At 47.4% G+C, this 18,811-nt stretch overlaps 1 protein-coding gene across 9 annotated transcripts in view; it reads right to left on the bottom strand.

The window, feature by feature from the left end:
* MRAS (muscle RAS oncogene homolog) overlaps positions 1-5,122 on the bottom strand; it is a 58,673-nt gene extending 53,551 nt beyond the window's left edge. For 2 of the 9 annotated variants that reach the window (XM_070493395.1, XM_044754379.2), the window contains exon 1: positions 5,008-5,122. The gene's annotated coding sequence lies outside the window, so the exon portion shown is untranslated. Of the gene's footprint in view, positions 1-3,937; positions 4,153-4,255; positions 4,415-4,487; positions 4,684-5,007 lie in introns of those variants that run through there. The other 7 variants (XM_044754380.2, XM_044754375.2, XM_070493396.1 and 4 more) reach the window with 6 other exon arrangements.
* Positions 5,123-18,811: the final 13,689 nt, after the last annotated feature.

Genomic DNA, 18,811 nt, shown 5'->3' with positions numbered 1-18,811 from the left:
CCCCAGTGTGGACTCATGTACTGCTTATCAAGCCGTGCTGTGGCAGGCATCCCACATATAAAGTAGAGGAAGATGGGCATGGATGTTAGCTCTGGGCCAACCTTCCTCAGCAAAAAAACCAAAAAACAAAAACAAAAAAAAACCCCACCCATTAAAAAAACCCAGGTTTGTTGTGATGCCTGTACTTTTATAATACATACAAACAAGTATATAACTATTAAAATGAAAGATGCTGCATGTGTCCCACCTAAAACCATCTCCCTCACCACCAGGAGAAACACACTTTACTGGGTCTGAATCTAGACTAAAGGTGTCCCAAGCACTCCTTCTGGGTCTACATTCTGTTATCTGAAGGCTGCCTGAATATTGATAATGCTCTTAATTCTTATGACTCTTTCTGGTCTCCCAAGCACCTTCTCATCTGTGTATTGCATCTAATCCCCATGACAAGCCTGAGGGCGGGCAGAGATGGAGCCTGGGCCCCTGCAGCACGGAACCCACCCAAGGCCCCACAGTCAGTCAGAGGACCAGATCCTGAGTTCAGAGCTCCCAGCACTCCATCCCACCCTCCTTTATTCCACCATTACACGCTGCACTGCCAAACGCACGCCTGGTGCTCTCCAAAATCTCAACAGCAATACAACCCAAATGCAAACTGTGATGTTTTATCCATCTAGGTGGCCAGATGCCAGACTCTCTAGATGAAATATGCCCCTCTGAGACCCAGAATGTCACCTCAGCAACCTGTGATGACCCACATTGTCATTTGGCCATCTGGCCCTCAGCAGGCCCCACCTAGTAACATAACAAGAATACTAAAGGACGATGATAGGGACATTAAAAAGCTAAATACAGGCCTGGCCCCGTGGCCAAGTGCTTAAAGTTCCATGCACTCTGCTTCAGTGGCCTGGGTTTGCAGGTTTGGATCCTGGGTGTGGACCTACTCCACTCACCAGACATCCTGTGGAAGTGTCCCAAATACAAAAATATAGAGGACGACTGGCACAGATGTTAGCTTAGGGCTAAGCTTTCCAAGCAAAAAAGAGGAGGATTGGCAGCAGATGTTAGTTCAGGGGCTAATCTTTCTCAGCAAAAAGAAAAAAAAGGCTAAATACACATTGCTACTTCATGACTCCTACAAGAGGGACGGCCACAGAAAGCTGCGTTGGATCATGCCAACCAGCTAAAAGGGCCTAGGGGCTCAACAGTGGAGGCCAGGCCAAAGAGGACGAGGGGTTGGAGACTCCGGGAATAGGTGGGACTAACCTCATCCCCTATCACACACAACAGGAACACTACCTAGAAGTGTTAGAAGACAGGAGACAGGCACCATGGAGTGCACGGCAGGCAACAAGGAGTGCAATGTGGCTGTCAGCTCGGTCTCAACACAGTGGGCTCTGCTGGCTGAAGTACCGCTCTCTTGGTAGGAGTTCCATAAGACAGATCTGCTGGCTAACTGCAACTCACAGGCTGAGAACTGACAATGGTCCCACCCTGTTTTCACCCTTGACACCCATCTCTACCACAACGGCACGCTGACCTGGTGGGAGGGCAGCGCCAAGTAGGTCCTCGTAAACAAAAGTGAAGCAACGTGGCTCCGACCAGGGGATCTAATCTGGGATCCAGGTCTCATTTTCAGAGATCCATGAGCCCCCTGAACTGTATGCCCCACTTTGTACATCCAAGCAACTTTTCTCTGGGCTTCCCATTGGCATGTTAAAGAGGCTGTGACCCAAGAAGGTAAAAACCATTGCTCTGGACCCCAGACCCTCAGCCTTCTTGGCTGCCTGTCCCATGCAAGAACTTGCTGGAAGTGGCACTAATGTCCCATCCCCATGTACAGAGACTTCACAAGAGCTGAGAGCATCTTTGGGAGATCTAAGCTCTGCTTAATCCACTACTACTTGGGTTTTGTTATTTATAGCCAACAGCATCCCCAAGGATCCAGTACCATAGGGCCCAGTAGCATCATCCAAGACCACGAGGGTTGGCAAGGCCTCAGAGTCCACCCACAAAATTGCTCTCAAAGCTTGAGTTCTCTGCTCAGCCTTGAGACAATGGAGACCTGCCAGATGCCCCAGGCACAGGGAGCTCACCCAGATCCTTCCTTTTTCCCACCCCCAGACAAAGGTAACTGTACGTTATAGCCAGCCGGATGCCTGGCCCGGACCTGGCAGTTACAGAGCCGCGGGCATTCAACACACTCTCTGGACACTTGAGAACATTCTAGCTTTGCACAAGAATGTGCTCCCACTTAGTTCCCATGAGTATGGTTTATATGAAGGACACAGCACTCAGGAGCAAGTATGTTTTCGGTCGCTGGCAGGGAGGCACACTCCATTAGGGCATTTCATCGGCAGAACAATGACTGGAGCAGGCGTGAAATATAAAATGGAGGTCACATTTCCCTGAGAACTCACTTGATCCAGCAGGCTGATCAACATGGAATTCAGACTGAGGTTAGGACCGCCACCCCAGGAGCGAGTTCAGTTCATCAGCACCTAGCAGTCCCCCTGGGTCCGCGTGAGCACTCAAGCTCAAGAAGCAAACCGTGGGATAAGGGGCCTGTCACTTATAAGCAGCTCAGACTAACTGAAAGCGTGAAATACCTGTGGTTAGAGCTAATAACAAAATAACAGTTACACTTGTCACAAAAACATCTTACACAGGTGAAAACATGAGTAGTGGAAAATGCAAGCTGCCATATGCAGGAGCAGAGCTGGCAACCCTGGAAGACTGTCGCTTGCCTCCCGAGGGTTCAGCAGAGGGCCTTGACCCCCCCTCTCCGTAAGGAAATGTCCAGGACACGGAGAGGGGAGGCAGTTTCTACCAGAGAACCCATCTTACTCAACACCCTCCCCCCAAAGAGGATGGCAGCCCCTGCGGCCTTGAAAACCCCAAAGCCTCAAAGCTCGGTGCCTCCCGCCTGGCCGGAGAAAGGGCGAACGACACCACTAACCACAGACAGAGAAGCCAACTGACTGCTGAGAACAGACCCAAGGGTGAAAACCAGGGCCCAAAATGTTTTCAGCCCCAGTCAGCAGGGACACGCGATTTACAGGAAATTAGGAGCTTTACAAAATGCTGGCCAGCTCAAGTTTCTACCCCGGGAAGAGAAGCAGGACCAACTCTCAGAACTGTCCCAGAACATGCTTTGTTCACTGCAAAGCCCCTGACACGTGCCAGTTATTAATACCAACAGCTCACCATCCCACACTTCAACCAATCAGCCAATGTCGATGGAGCCAAAGCTTCACACTATCTGCCCCCGGAGCCTCCATCCGCGGGACAGCCAGACCCTCTCGGGAGGGGTCTGAGCAGCTGCATAGTCTAAAGTGTGGATTCTAGACGCGATCATGGGCAAGTTACTGAGTCTTTCTAGCCCCGATCTAGTTCGCCATTTGCATATAGGATAATAATAAAACCTTTCTGGAGGAGTCTTGTCAAATGATGAGCCAGCACGTCCACCCAGCCCCGGTCTCTGTGAGCCCCGCCGGCTGCTGTGATTACAGGGAGCTCCAGAGAGCTCTTAAGACAGATCTCATCCTCTCGCTGCCAGGAAGGGCACTCTTTGGAGCCCACAATTCCCAGCCTTGTCAGTCCCCCTCTCTGGTCAGGTCCGGGAGGGAGCGTGAGTCCTGGAGGCGGAAGCACCATTCTAGCCCAAGGAGGCCCGTGGGGGGAGGGGGGGCAACTCCAGAGCTCCGCGATCAGGGCCCCGATGAAGCAGCCCTTGTCCACCGCTCCAGCCTCGGCTTTGTCCCCGGCCAGCACAGACCTCCGTTTCAGCCAGAGTCTAACTGGGTGTCCAGTGCCCAGGTATCACCTCCTCTAGGAGGCCTTCCCTGACCTTCCACACTGTCTGCTCCCACGACCACCGCGCTTCGCTGATCCCAGTCCCGACCACGCTGGGCTGTCGCTCAATTTGCGTCCCTACCTTCCGCGCCGAGTGGGAACTGGCACTGTGCCCCACACACGGGGGGCGCCCCAGCCAGGTCCGGTCAATGAATGAGCCGGGCCCTCGCTGCGACCAGAGCCCCAAGCCCCGGCGCAGTGCAGGGTTGTTTATGAAGCAGGCTGCTTTTCATTATTCTGATGACTCTGACAAGTCCCCCCGGCGGATCCCTGCCCTTGTTACGCCATTTTAAAAGGGGAGAAAGAGCCCCCGCCCCCACCCCCACCCCCACCCCCAGCCCAGCCGCCCACCTCCCCGCGGGTTCTCGCCAGGGCAGACATGGAACCCAAGGGCGGTTACCAGGAAAGGGGCTCTCTGGGCGGTGGGCAGGCCCTCCCCACTGGGGTCTCGATCGTGGCCGATTTCTCGATCGCACACCGTTACGTGGGAGCCTGCGGTGGGGGCAAAAGGCCGCTCGCCGCCAGTCCAGAACGCACCCCCCACCCCCCGCCCGAAGACGGCCACACCTCCCGCCCCGGAACAAAGCACCCGCCCGGGCCCCCTCCGCTGCCCGGCCGCGCCGACCACTCACCGCGCGCTCCGGCCCCGCTCGGCTCTGGCCCTCAGGCCGCCTCCTCCATGCCCGCGCCGGCGAGGAGGCAGCGCCGCGCCCGCCCGGCCCCGCGGCAGCCGGACTGACGGCTCCCGGCCCGCGGGCCCGCCGGCCGCTCTCGCCCGTCCCCGCCCCGGCGCCTCCTTAAAGCGACCGCTCAGCCCGCGCGCGCCCCGAGCCCCGGCGCGCCGCGCATTCCTTATATTGCAACAGCGCCTGCTAAAAATAGAGCGCCGCCGGGGCGCGGGGGAAGCCGGGCCGGCGCCGCGACCCCGCCGCCCCCGCGTGCCGCCCGGCCACCCGGGCGCGCGGCCCGCCAAGTCCGGGCCACCCGCGCCGAGTCCCCCGGGCCGGGCCACGGAACTGGGCCCGCGCCGCTGCCTCCCCCGCGGCGCCGCGCACTTAGCCGGGTCCGACCCGTGGCGCCGCGGCGCCGGCGTTAAGGTGGACGCCGAATGGGAATTCGCCCGGGCCTCTTTAAGAGCCTCTGCGCTCCAACCTTTAAATCTCCGCTCGGCTGGGCCAACTTCTGAGCCGCCGGGCGCCTCCCTGGTCCTAGGCGATCCCGGGCCGCCGCCTTAACCGCGTTCCCTTCGCATCCCGCGACCTGTTTCTTCCTGGATCCTGCCCCCGGCGTCGCTTCCCCCAGGCCCTCTTGGTGCGCCTATCCTGGGCCCAAAGTTCGTTCAGATGGATGCCACGGGGACAGGCGACACTCGCGCTCCATTTCATTGTTTCCTAACTCCTCTCCATCGGCGTCATTTTTTCCTTATTTTTTTTAAAAACATTGAGATATAATTCACATACCATAGAATTCTACCCTTTAAAGTGTACAATTCAGTGGTTTTTAGTATGTTCACAAAGTCCTGCCACCATCACCATTATCTAATTCCAGAACATTTTCATATCCCCACTCCACCCCAAAAACCTACCCATTTGCAGTCCCTCCCCATTTCCCCCTCCCTTCAGCCCCTGGAAACCACTAATCTACTTTCTGTCTCTATGGATTTGCTTATTGCAGACATTTAGTATAAATGGACTCACAACAGGTGGTCTTCGTGACCAGCTTCTTTCACTCAGCACAACGTGTTCAAGGTTTACGCATGGTGCAGCGCGGAGCAGCCCCGCTTCCCCTTTCAAGACCGAATACTATTCCACTGCATGTGTACACATTTTGTTTATCCATTCATCAGTCGGTGGATAGCTTCTTTGGACTTTTTGCCTATAATGAATCATGCTGCTATGAACATTCGTGTACAAGTCTTTGTATGAACATGCGTTTTCATTTCTCTTGGGTATATACCTAGGAGTAGAATTGTGGGTCATACCCTATGTTTAACATTTTGAGGAACTCCCAAACTGTTTGCCAAAGCAGCTGCACCATTTTACACTGCCACCAACACTGTATAAGAGTTCCAATGTCTCCACATCCTCACCGACACTTGTTCTTGTCTGTCTTTTTTGATGATAAGCATCCTCGTGGGGGTGAAGTGGTATCTCGTAATTTTGATTATCCGTGTCATTTTTGAGGACGTTCTTTTTCTGGGTGGACCTCAATGATGACTTGGAATCCACTTTACAAGTCCAGGTAACCCATCCCCTTGTCATTTTGAGAGCTTCCTCCCTTACCCCAGGCCTAAGGGGACCTTTGTCCTGAGTCCTTCATGCCCTGCTGGGGCTGCCAATCCGATGCAGGTTTCAACTGGAAACCCAGGTGCCCAGGCAGCCGGTTGGTGAGAACCGTTGTGCCCCCTGCATCCCCACTCCCGCCTGCTGCTCTGAGGGCTCCGTGGACCCCAGGAGTCGCCATGGCAGGGGGAATGCACTGGACACCCTCACCCTGGTAGGGAGTAAAAGAACTGGCTGAGGAGGGGCCTGGAGGGACGGATGTCCAGTTTGACTGGCTGGGTCTTGCCCTGGAACCCGCCTCTTCTTCCCCCTTCCATTTACCACAGGCCTTGGGGGAGGTGGGCAGGGGTCTGTGTGTCCGGGTTGTCTGTCAGCCCCTCTGTCAAGAGACGTCCTCTCCTGGGCCCTGACTGGCACAGTAGCCAGACTGTTGCCCCCAGTTGAGCTGAGTCAAAAATTAGTCTTTATGCCACTTTCATACATAAATCTTTAATAATCTGTCTCCTGAGTAAATGGAACTTACTCAGCTGGTGGTGACACACAGGTACCTGCGATTCTTTCAGGGTGAGGTTACACCCTGCCGGTTGTGGCTGGGGTCTTACCATGGGGCGTGTGTCCCATTTCGGCTGCTTCCTCTGCTCTGAACTCTGAATTAAAGCATGGCTAGCTTGCTGGCAAGTGGGGCTTTAGAGAACAGGGTTACTCAGCAGAAAAGTGAGGCCTGGGGTTGCTAGTTCATTCATTCATTCTGTCAACACTGCCAGAGCACCTACTGAGTGCCAGGCACTACCTCTGAGCAAACTCAGAGTGCCAGCCGCCAGCCGAGGGGTATGTGGTGTGGAAGAGGGAGGCACCAGGGCTGTGGGAACCCAGAGGGGAGGGGGCGAGGGCCCAGGGCAGGCTTTCTGGGAGAGGTGATGATTGAGCCAGGGCTTAAAGGACAATAACATTAGCTAGGCTGAGAAAGAGGGGGCAAACCTTACACACTGAGGGTATGATTGAATGAAGTCTTTCCAAAAACTCCAGCAATCCGCATAGCTGAACAGGTGTGTTTGGGGCACGGTAGAAGCCAGACTCCTGGCCAAAAACCCAGGCAGGGCTCAGGCCCAACTTTCAGGCCCTGAGGTCCACTGCCAGCCGCAGAGCCAGGAGCTAGCTCCTGGAATAGGGTGAAGATCAGAGCCGCTGGGCTGACCCAGAGTAGAACTTCCCTGCTCAGTGACACGAGCAGACGGGCCTCATCCCCTGCAATGTGTCTGCACTTGTCTCTCGGCCCTGAGGCTTGCTGAGGACCAGGCCCCAGAGCAGACCCAACCTGGGGCAAACCTCTGGGCTTGGGAACTTCAGGGCCAGGAGCCAGCCAGGTCATTGCGGGACAACTTTCTTCCAGAACTGCCTGCCCCAGTGTGGTCCCTGGGGGGTAAAAGCATCTCTGAGTTCCTGAGCATTCATGGTGTGCCAGACATGGGCACAGTGACGAGTCCGCACAGCTCCCAACACCCTGTGCAGAAGGTCTTACCCGCCCTCTTTGAGACATAAGGAGACCACAAGCCTAGTCCCACGGGGCCAGTAGACTGAGACACTGGCTCTTGTGACCACAGGGTCTATACCCTTTCCCCTCTGTCTGTTGGCCTCAACAGCAGGTCAGTTATGTGTGTGTTTGGTGTTGGGAAAGCAGGGAGAAGGTGACGAGGATAACGGCACTCATTCCAGTCATAGTCTCTTCAGGCCCGTGGCGGGAAGTGGATCTTTTGCTGACCCTGAAGCACCACCATGGGTTAGCAGAAGAGCCCCACTCCACCCCCAGGCCCGTTCATCCCCTCAGCTGACCTCTCTTCTGTGCCAAGTACAAGGCCTTTGTTGCCCTGGGCTGACCACCATGTGGCACCAAGAACTACTTAATCTTCTCCCAGGGTTTTCACGGCCGTTCCCAATCCAAGTTCAGTCATTTCTCATCTTTAGCTCTCCCTGCACCCCGTCTGCAAAGCCCCCCACCCACCCCACAAAGCGCCCCAGCCCCATTAGGAGTAGGCTTCACAGGATTTTCTCCTCTGATGCTTATGGTTCATCCCTCACACGGGCTCCCTCTTGCTCTCTGGGGCCAGAAGAGCAGCTTTCAATCAATGCACTTCCCGATCACGGCCAAACTTCTCCAAAAAGTGGTCCATATGCAACTAACGTGTTTGTTTCTGATCATTTGTTTTTCTCCTCCTTGGCTTTTCCTCCGTTTAAACTAAAGTCCAGTGACTTAAACATTTTGAGTTGCAACCCACAGGAACAAACAGATTTTACATTACGAACCAGAACACACACAAGTGAAACACAAATTTCATGAAAATAAGACTTATCTTTACTATGTGTGATGCACTCAGATCTGTTTTATTCTGTTTCATCAAAACATCCTAGCAAGATGCAGGTCAGGCCAGTGGCGCAGCAGTTAAGTTCACACGTTGCACTCTGGCAGCCCAGGGTTCACCGGTTCAGATCCTGGGTGCAGACATGGCTCATGCTGGGGCAGGTGTCCCACATATAAAGTAGAGGAAGATGGGCATGGATATTAGCTCAGGGCCGGTCTTCCTCAGCAAAAAGAGGAGGATTGGTGGCAGATATGAGCTCAGAGCTAATCTTCCTCAAAAAAACAAAACGAATTAAAACCAAAAATCCTAGCAAGACCTACTAAATTGATTTCATGCCCCACTAATGGGTTGTGACCTACAGTTTGAAAAACGTTGAACCATATTTTGATACCCATAGCCTCAAGGTAGTGACATTACATCAGAAATTTGTCAAGAAAGAAAAGTCAACTCTAAGGTTTTGAAACACATGCTAGAGACAATAGTTTGAAAAGAAAAGAACTTTGAATTTCAAAAGCCTATGAGATTTCCTCTTCTAGGCAGGATGTAGTAGGTTGTGGCTGGCCAACGCTCCTACTGCAACAAAACGAGATGAAGCTCTCCAGCTGTTCCCTCTCCCCTTCCCCAGGACATTAGCCAGTTTGGGGCACTGGCCAATGATCAACTTTGCCCAGAAGGAAGACCTCTAATGGAGGAAAGAGGAAAGCAGCAAAGCTTTTAGAGGCCACCTGGTAGTAGAATGACGAATTGGAAGATAAGGGGCCTTAAAAACACAACCAATTTTCTCCACATGACATCTGCTAAGTTCTGGGCCTGACAATGCATCTAAAAAGCAGAGTAAAATCTTCCCACAGTCCCACAGTGCTTAGAAAATAAAGGCTCGGGGCCAGCCCGGTGGCACAGTGGTTAAGTTCGCACGTTATGCTTCTCGGCGGCCCGGGGTTTGTCGGTTCAGATCCCGGGTGCGGACATGGCACTGCTTGGCACGCCATGCTGTGGTCGGCGTCCCACATATAAAGTAGAGGAAGATGGGCACAGATGTTAGCTCAGGGCCAGTCTTCCTCAGCAAAAAGAGGAGGATTGGCAGCAGTTAGCTCAGGGTTAATCTTCCTCAAAAAAGAAAAAAGGAAAGAAAAGAAAGGCTCCTCAAGAAGAAAGAGCCTGCCTTAAACACAAGGCCAGCTCCTGCCTCATGACATTTGCCAGATTTTGAACATCCGTGGGGACAGATTCTGGACAGCTGGATTGGAACCCTCTGAAGGGCAGAGCTGAATCTCCACAGTCTTTCATGGCTGAGGACACAGAGACCTTTGAGGCTCTCAATCGAAATCCATATATGAGGAATAGGGGTAAACCAGAGATAGAATAAATCCTGCAAAAACTGAAATCTAGCCCCAACCCAGCTCAGTCCTTTGCTGGACTGAGATGCTCATTGCTCACTCCCATCTGTTTAATGGAGGAAAGAGGGAACCCTCTGTGTGACAAATTGCATTATCTGGAGCCTCTACGCCTCTTATATACAACATCTGCACACAGTAAAAAATAACTAGTCAAGTGAAGAGGCATGAAAATGTGAGTGCTAGCAAGAGAAAAAACAGACAATAGAAACAAACACGCAGATCCTTCAGATATTGCAGTTAGTAGACAGGACTTTAAAATAACTGATTTGGGAGGAACTAGAATTCTTAGACATTGCTGTTGGAGGTATAAAATGGTACATCCATGTATCAGCCAAAGTTCACTCAGGATACGAAACCACACAGTAAGTGGGACAAAGAAATTTTAATATAAAGAGTTATTAGTTATGAGAGGGGACTACCTACTGAGGAGAAAAGAGAACTCCAAAGGATATAGTTACAGTAGATACAGGGAGCAGCCTGTGGGGCTGGGGCAGGCCAGCCAAGGAAGGAACAAACCCATATGAGGTCCCGACCCTCACCTTCTAACCACCAGGCTGAGATCCACACCTTGTTGGAGACAGTGCAGCCATGATCCACTGGACGATGAAGAAGTTTGCTGAAGTCCCATGCAGACGGAATTCACTGGAAAGCATTCCTCCTGGGTGCTGAGGGAAGCCATGCATGGAAATGTGCCACAGTGTGGAAATCGCAGAAAACATCCTACAGAAGTGATGCATTGGAAAGTTGACTTCTGGGGTATCAGAGGAAGCTGCTCGTGGAAATGGAATGTGTGTTTCTGGCTGCAACATGTGCAGGAACCTTGTGCTGCAGGAACCTGCCAAGGGAGCACGTGAGAACCAGGAAGAGACGCTTCTTTCTCCGCAGCGGCTGCCAGTGCTATCTACCGACAAAGCTTAACATTGCGCCAGATGGCAAAGGAGAAATGTTTGCAGGTGATGGATAATTACCTCCCCTATCACAGAGCACATAATTAAGGACAGATTTGGAGCTGAGAGATAATAAATTGATAACTGGAAAAACTGTCTTTGAAAAACTGTTGAGTAGACTCTGCTAAAGCTAAACATACACTTACCTCTGATTCACCATTTCTACTTCTAGGTATATACCTAAGAGAAATTAGTAAACATGTTCACCAAAAGACGTGTATAAGAATATTTATAGCAGCTTTAGTCATAATAGTAAAAAACTGGAGACAACCCAAATATGTATTAACTGAAGAATGAATAAATGAATTATGATTGAGTCCTACAATGGAATATTATACTGCAACAAATAAGAATGAAGGACTGACGCATAAGAAATACAAATGAATCTCAGAGACTTTATATTAAAAGGTAGAGAGAAAAAGAGATAATAGCATAAAAGATGTGTGGATATATTCAAATGTCTAACATTCATGTCACTGGAGTCCTGGAAGGAGACAACAGAGAGAATGAGACTGAAGCAATATTTAGAGAGATAATGGCAGAAAATTTTCCAAAACTGGTAAAAGATATAAATCTACAGATTCAAGGAGATTGGTGAATTCGAAAAAGAGTCAGCATGAAGAAAACCACATGCAGGCATGTAATAGTTAAACTGCTGAACACAGTGTAAAAACTAATTTTTTATTTACACCTTTCTTCATTGAAAAAAATCCCTTGATGAACATTTTCTGGAGCTGATAAAGCTGAGCTTGGGTGAGAGCCATTCCCTGCCACATGAACACTGTGGTTGGGCCTCTCAACAGGAGACACCCTCAAGGACATTGCGCAACTTGGAGCTGAGGCCAGCATCCTGAGCATCTCTTCTGATAACCACCCAGCCCCGGCTTGCCAAACAGTGGGAAAACGATCGTCATTTGTAGCCACATGTTTTCATGAGTCTTGGTATTTGAAATATTGTAATACCAAGTCAGAGAAAGAAAAATGGCCTGGATTTTGAACCTCAAATGCAGAGTTTACTCACTTCAATTTAGCCCAGTTTTCCAAAACCCAATAGCATCGCTTCTGTAAACAAACAAGACAGTGAGAAAAATGTTGTTCTCGATGACTAGAATTTTAAAACATTATTTTTACTCTAAAACAAATAATAGAGATGGCATGTAGCATTCCAAAATACACACAAATCTTTGAGATAAATATTATTGAAGTTTAGAGAACCCAGAAAGCCGTTTAGCATTAAGCCCTCAGATGTGTGGGGCAGTCAGGCAGGAAGCTTCAGGAGACGCGTTGGAGCAGCGGAGTCTTTGGTAATGAGGTCTTTGAGCCTTGACTGAGATCCAGATCTGCCTCAAAAGCTTCTTTTCTTGGCCCAAATAGATGAGCAAGGAGTTCTGTTCTAATGGGAGGTTAGACAGGAAATAGGTCCTGCTCTCTAATCTCCCAGAGGAACCTAAACAATCGAGGGATAAAGCTCGTTATCTCTTGGGAGGTGTCAGAAGCTGTGAAGGTCTGAGATTTTATCCTACTTGCAAGCTAACAAGTTACCCTTCCATAGTTTGATGGATACTGGCAGAAGACATGAAATCCTGGGTCGGAGATGAAGGATAGGTTATTACTCAGAGCAATAGTAGTAACCAGTGTATTAACCAGGGTATTATTTTTGCACAGCTTTCCTGGAGCTCAGTTCCCATAGGACAATGCAAAGAGGGCCAGGTACACCTGCACATGCGGTGGGTTGTTTTACAGGAGAAGAAGCCTGAGCTTTGGGAAACTAAAACTTTTACACTGGAGAGTAAGTATGCTGGCTCTAGAGGGAGACGTGATCTTTATCTTCCAAGGCTGTAAGCAAACCTGCCCTTTGTTTTAGGAAGAGATACCATCTCTATCTTTCAAGGCCATTCACTGTATAAACATTCCTGAAAAGATAGTTGGGAATAAAGGCAGGCAGTGCTTCTGCTTGCAAAATGTGCAGAAACACGAGACAGCCGTGCAGAAATGCTGCTGACAGGGGGAAGCTGTGCTCAGACCACTCTAAGTCGTGCAGAATGTCACCTCGCCATCTCCTTTAACTCTCATAAGCCTGAGTGATGGGCAGTACAGGACTCATTAGTCCCGTTCACGGTGGGAACCCGAGACTCCCTGAAAAAAGAGTCCCCAGGAAGTAGCTGGGCAGCCTGGCCTACAGGGACTCATGATGCAGATCAGCGGTTTGACGGGAACCCTCACTGACTCCACAATGTGAAGAGAATGCGACACGGTGCAATGCAGGTTGGTGGGCTTGGAGAGACAGGTGGCCTCCATTTAGTGGCTTACCAGCTTGTGTTTCCAAAGTCATCCTCACCATCAATGAAAAACTACTGAAACCAATACGTGAGTTTCGCAAGCCTCAGAATAAAAAGTCAATATACAAAAATCAGTCTATTTCTGTGTACTGGCAGCACATAATTGGAATGAAGTAAAACAAAAAGCAATTTCATTAATAAGAGCGTTAACAAACAAAATACAAATGACTTGCAATAACTATAAAACATTGCTGAAATTAAAGAGTAAACAAATGGAAAGATATGCCATAGTTACGGATTGGAAGACAATATTATTGAGATGTCAGTTCTCCCCAAGTTCATCTTTAGATCCAATGCAGTCCTAAGCAAATTTCCAACAGGAGTTTTTGAAAAATACTAACAAGGATCCTAAAATTTATATGAAAATCAAAAGACTTAGAATAGCCAAAGCAATTTTGAAAAAGAAAACCAGGGGCAGGCCCTGTGGTTGAGTGGTTAAGTTTTTGCGCTCTGCTTCGGCGGCCCAGGGTTTCATCAGTTGGGATCCTGGGCGTGGACATGGCACCGCTCATCAGACCACACTGAGGGGGCGTCCCACATGCTACAACCAGGACCTACAACTAGAATATACCGCTATGGACTGGGGGGATTTGGGGAGAAGAAGGAGAAAAAAAAGGAAGAAGATTGGCAAGAGATGTTAGCTCAGGTGCCAATCTTTAAAAAAAATTAAAAAATTAAAAAAAGAAAAAGAAAGTTGAGGACTTAGATGACCTGATTTTAAGACTTATTATATGTCTTAGTCCGCTCAGGTTGTTATAATAAAATACCATAAATGGCGTGACTTAACCACAGAAATTTATTTCTCACCATTCTGAAGGCTGGAGTCAGCGATCACCGGGCCGGCATGGTTGGGTTCTGGTGAAGGCCCTCTTCCGGGTGGCAGACAACTGACTGCCCCTTCTGTCTTCACATGGCAGAAAGAAAGGCAGCTGGCTCTCTGGCCTCTTCTTATAAAGGCTCTAATCCCATTCACGAGGGCTTCACCCTCATAATCAAATTAAGGCCCCACCTCCAAATACCATCACATTAGGATTAGGGTGTCAACATATGAATTCTGAGGGGACACAAACATTCAGTCCATAACACTACACAACTACAGAAAACAAGACAGTGAAGCGCTTTATAAGAATAGACAAATAGATCAGTGGAATAGCCTAGAGAGTCCTGAAAGAAATTCACATTTATAACCAGTTGAAATTTGACAAAGGTGCCAAAGCAATCCAATGGAGTAAAGAAAAGTCTGAACAAATGGTGCTTACACAACCAGAAATCCCTATGGAGAAAAAAAATGAACCTTGACTCCTAGCTCACATCTCACACAAAAATTAATGTGAACCGAACTGTGGTACACTCACATTGTGGAATACGCAGCAGTAAAAAGGAACAAGACATTGATACATGCAACGACTTAGATGAATCTCCAGGGAATGGTGCTGAGTGAAGAAAAGCCAGCACCAAAAGGCTGCATGCTGTATGAGATGATTTATATGTTATTTTTTAACGACAAAATTTTAGAAATGAAGGACAGAATAGTGGTTGCCAGAAGTTAGGGATCAGAGGAGAGATATGCAAGAGAGAGGTAGGTGTGGTGATAAAGGACAACAGTAATGATCCCTGTGTTCAGGATCTTGACTACGGTGGTGCATGCATGAACCTATGCAAGTGAGAAAACTTTATAGAATTTAATGCACACACACGGGTACAACAAACACTGGGGAAATCTGACTCTGATGGCTGAATTGTACCAATGTCAATGTCCTGGTTGTCATATTATACTACAGTTTTATAAAATGTTACCATTGGGGGAAACTGGGCAAGACTCACAAAGGATTTCTCCGTGTTATTCTTACAACTGTATGAATCTATAATATCTCAATAAAAATTTCAGTTAAAAATGAATTTGAGATGCATGAGAGGCCTAAATGTAAATTTTAATAATTTCTTTCATTATAATTTTAAAAAATAATTCCTCTTCTAACTACTTTAAAATCCCTGGAAGAACATAAGGGGAATATCGTCATGACCTGGGGGTAGGTAAAGTTTCCTTAGGAAAAGATTTCTTAGGCAGGGCAAAGAAAACAGTAAAATAGACCAAAAAGTTGATAAATCAAATTTCATCAAAATTTTAAAATGTCTGGTCATTAAAGCCATCAGAGTCACCTCAGGCTGGCAGCTGGGGGCAGGGTGTGGAGGAGGCCACGTCTGATACTTCACCACTTGGGCCCAGAAGCAACACTCCTCGCTTCCACCCTGACTGAGGGAAGTTAGCCAACTGGCGCCACCTGGCTGCGCGGGATGGGGTGGCCATTGTGACCTTTGGGATGGGGTCTCCCAGCAATGACCCTCTACTCTGAAAAGAGAGCCTGATACCTTAACAACAACAACAACAACAATGGCTTTCCTGTCAAGAAACTTTAAAAGACACTGTCTCTTTCCACAGCATTCCTGAAAGGTGGGTATTATACTGCCCATTTCAAAGAGGAGGAGACTGACGCTGAGGAAGTTGAAGGAGCTCACCCAGGTAAGAAGCTCACACAGGTCGGAGGCAGTAGGTCCAGGACCCAACTCAAGCCTGACAGATTCAAAAGCTGCCAGTTCTGTGACTCCAGCTGCCTTCCTCACAGCAGGTCACAGTAGGGACGTGCCGTTGCTTGTGGAAAAAGAAAACAGGCTATCTGGAAGCAGAGAGGCGTCAGCCTAGGCAGAGCTGTATGCACACATTCTTACCATCCAACATGAGAAACTGGAAGGTAGCTGGGGAAACAACAGCCCACTTTGGTTTGCGATTTGCTCGTAAAGCGAGTAGGTCCTTTCTTGTTTTACAGTCACAGCCCAGTTTTGAAGTGTTTTCATAAAGAAAATGCTCCTGGTGTCCAATTCGGATCACAGGAAGGTTTCCCTTGAGCAAACCACCACCTTGTGGCAATGACATGACTTGCAGGAGAAAGAATAAGGTTTTTTGTTTTTCCAATCTTTCAGACTCCAAAACACAGCAGTTACCATTAAAGTTAGAAGTTTTAGCATTAAACAAAGCAAAACAAGCGAACAAAAAAAGCACCTCCCTCAGGGCTGATCTAATTAAAATAGATGTCTGTGAAAAAGACATCTGACTTTGGGCAAAGCAATCGAATCACTGACCCATATCATAAAATATGTGAAAGATGGAAATTTCATTAAATCAAGATGTAAAAAGCTGGAGTGACCCAAAGTGATCCATTTGGGGGAAAACTGATTAGGTTCCATTTTGTCCAAACTGTTCACTTTTGAAAGTAAAAGTGTTGCCATTAATAATTGCATGAGACAACAGATGTAAAGTGGAGATATCTCAGGCAAACCGGGACACATGCTTCCCCTAAATTTGTTTCTGAGGTTCAGCCTGGCAAAGATATGACCACATTTTTTAGTAGAGATCAAGTGGTGAGAAATCTAACCCTTTCCAAAAGAATAAAAAGGCAACCTCTATTGTGCTGGCAGGAGGAGTTTAGTATCTGATTTGAATTTTATTTTGGGAACAAATTTTAAGGGCGATTTCCAACCAGTCAAGAGCTTGAGCAACCACCACCCTGTGGCAACAAATGTCACTCGCATCTTGCAGACCTAGTTTGCAATGCTGTGTCTTACAGACGCCCCTGTATAGAGGTGTCACAGTTTGATTATTCATTCACCTATTGAAGGACATCTTGGTTGCTTCCAATTTCTGGTGAGTATGAATAAACCTGCTGTAAACATTTATATGCAGGCTTTTGTGCACACATAAGTTTTCAAATCAGTTGGGTAAATATGTAGGAACACAATTGCTGGATCATATGGTACGACTGTACTTAGCTTTGTAAAAAACTGCCAGACTGTCTTCCAAAATGGCTGTATCATTTTGCCTTCCCGCTAGCAATAAATGAGAGCATCTGTTGCTTGGACCTTCATCAGCATTTAACATTCTCAGGGTTTTTTTTATTTTAGCCGTTCTAAAAGGCGTGAGAAGTATCTTATTGTTCTAATTTGTAATTCCCTAACGACGAACGAGGAAGAGCATCTCTTTCATTTGCTTACTTTCCATCTCTGTATCTTCTTTGGTGAGGTATTTGTTCTGATCTTTGGCCCATTTTTAATTGTGTTGTCTGTCTTCTTATTGAGAGTTTTGTATATTTTGGATAAAAGTCCTTTATCAGATCTGTCTTTTGGAAATAGTTTCTCACAGTCTATGGCTTGTCTTCGCATTCTCTTAACAGTCTTTTGCAAAGCACAAGTTTTTAATTTTAATAAAGTCTGACCTACAAATTTTTTCTTTCATGGATCATGCTTTTGGTGCTGTGTCTAAAAAGTCAGTGCCAAATCCAAGATCACCTGGATTTTCTCTTATGTTTCCTTTTAGAAGTTTTATAGTCTTGCGTTTTACATTTACATTTACGATCCACGTTGAGTTAATTTTTGTGAAAAGTGTAAGATCTGTGATCAGAGTCATGTTTTTGCAAAAGGATGTCCAATTATTCCAGCATCATTTTTTGAAAAGACTATCCTTTCTCCATTAACTTTCCTTTGCCCCTCTGTCAAACATTAGTTTTGTACATTTGTCTAGGTCTATTTCTGGACTCTCTAGTCTGTTCCATTGATCTATGTATCTATTCTTTAAATATAAAATCATGCTGTTTTGCTTATAGCAGCTTTATAGTAAATTCTGAAGTCCAATAGTGTCAGCTCTCCAACGTTGTTCTTTTTCGTCAGTACCGTATTGGCTATTCTCGGCCTGTTACCTTTTCATATAAACTCTAGAATCAGTTTGTTGATATTCACAAAATAGCTTGCCGGGATTTTGCTTGGCATTATGTTTAATCTGTAGATCACACTGGGAAGAAGTGATATCTTAACAATATCGATTCTTCCTCTCCACAGACATAGAATATGTCTCCATTTATTTAAATCCTTTCAAGTTCTTTCATCAGCTGTTATTGATTTCTAGTTTAATTCCATTGTGGTCTGAGAACATACTCTATGATTTCTATTCTTTTAAACTTGTTAAGGTGTGTTTAAGACCTGGAATGTGGTCTATCTTGGTGAATGTTTCATGTGAACTTGAGAAGAATCTGTATTCTACTGCCGTTGGATGAAGTATTGTATCAATGTCAATTAGGTTGATATTGTCGTTCAGTTTAACTATATGCTTGCTCATTATCTGCCTGCTGGATCTATTCACTACTAAAAAAGTTGTGTTGAAGTCTTCAATTATAATAGTGGTTTATCTATTTTTTTCTTGCAGTTCTAGCCTCATGTATTTTGATGTTCCTAGGTGAATACATATTAGTATTAATTAATTAATACTAATAACATAATTATTGTCATGCCTTCCTGGAGAACCGCCCCTTTAGCTTTATGTGATGCCCTCTCTTTATCCCTGAGGAATCTCCTTGTTCTGAAGTCTGCTCTGCCTGAAATTAATATAACTACTCTAGCTTTTTTTGGGGTTAGTGTTAGCATGGCATAGCTTTCTCCGCCTCTTTTAAATTATCTGCGTCTTTATATTTAAAGTGGAGGTCTTGTGGAGAACACACAGTTGGGCCTTATTTTTTAATCCACTGACAATCTCTGTCTTTTAATTGGTGTAGACTATTCATACCATGTTTGTAAGTGTTTTATATTTGT

Source organism: Equus asinus, chromosome 21, assembly GCF_041296235.1.
Source record: "Equus asinus isolate D_3611 breed Donkey chromosome 21, EquAss-T2T_v2, whole genome shotgun sequence".
Taxonomy (NCBI): domain Eukaryota; kingdom Metazoa; phylum Chordata; class Mammalia; order Perissodactyla; family Equidae; genus Equus; species Equus asinus.
The sequence above is the reverse complement of the archived record's forward strand: the minus strand, read 5'-3'. Positions and strand labels throughout refer to the sequence as shown.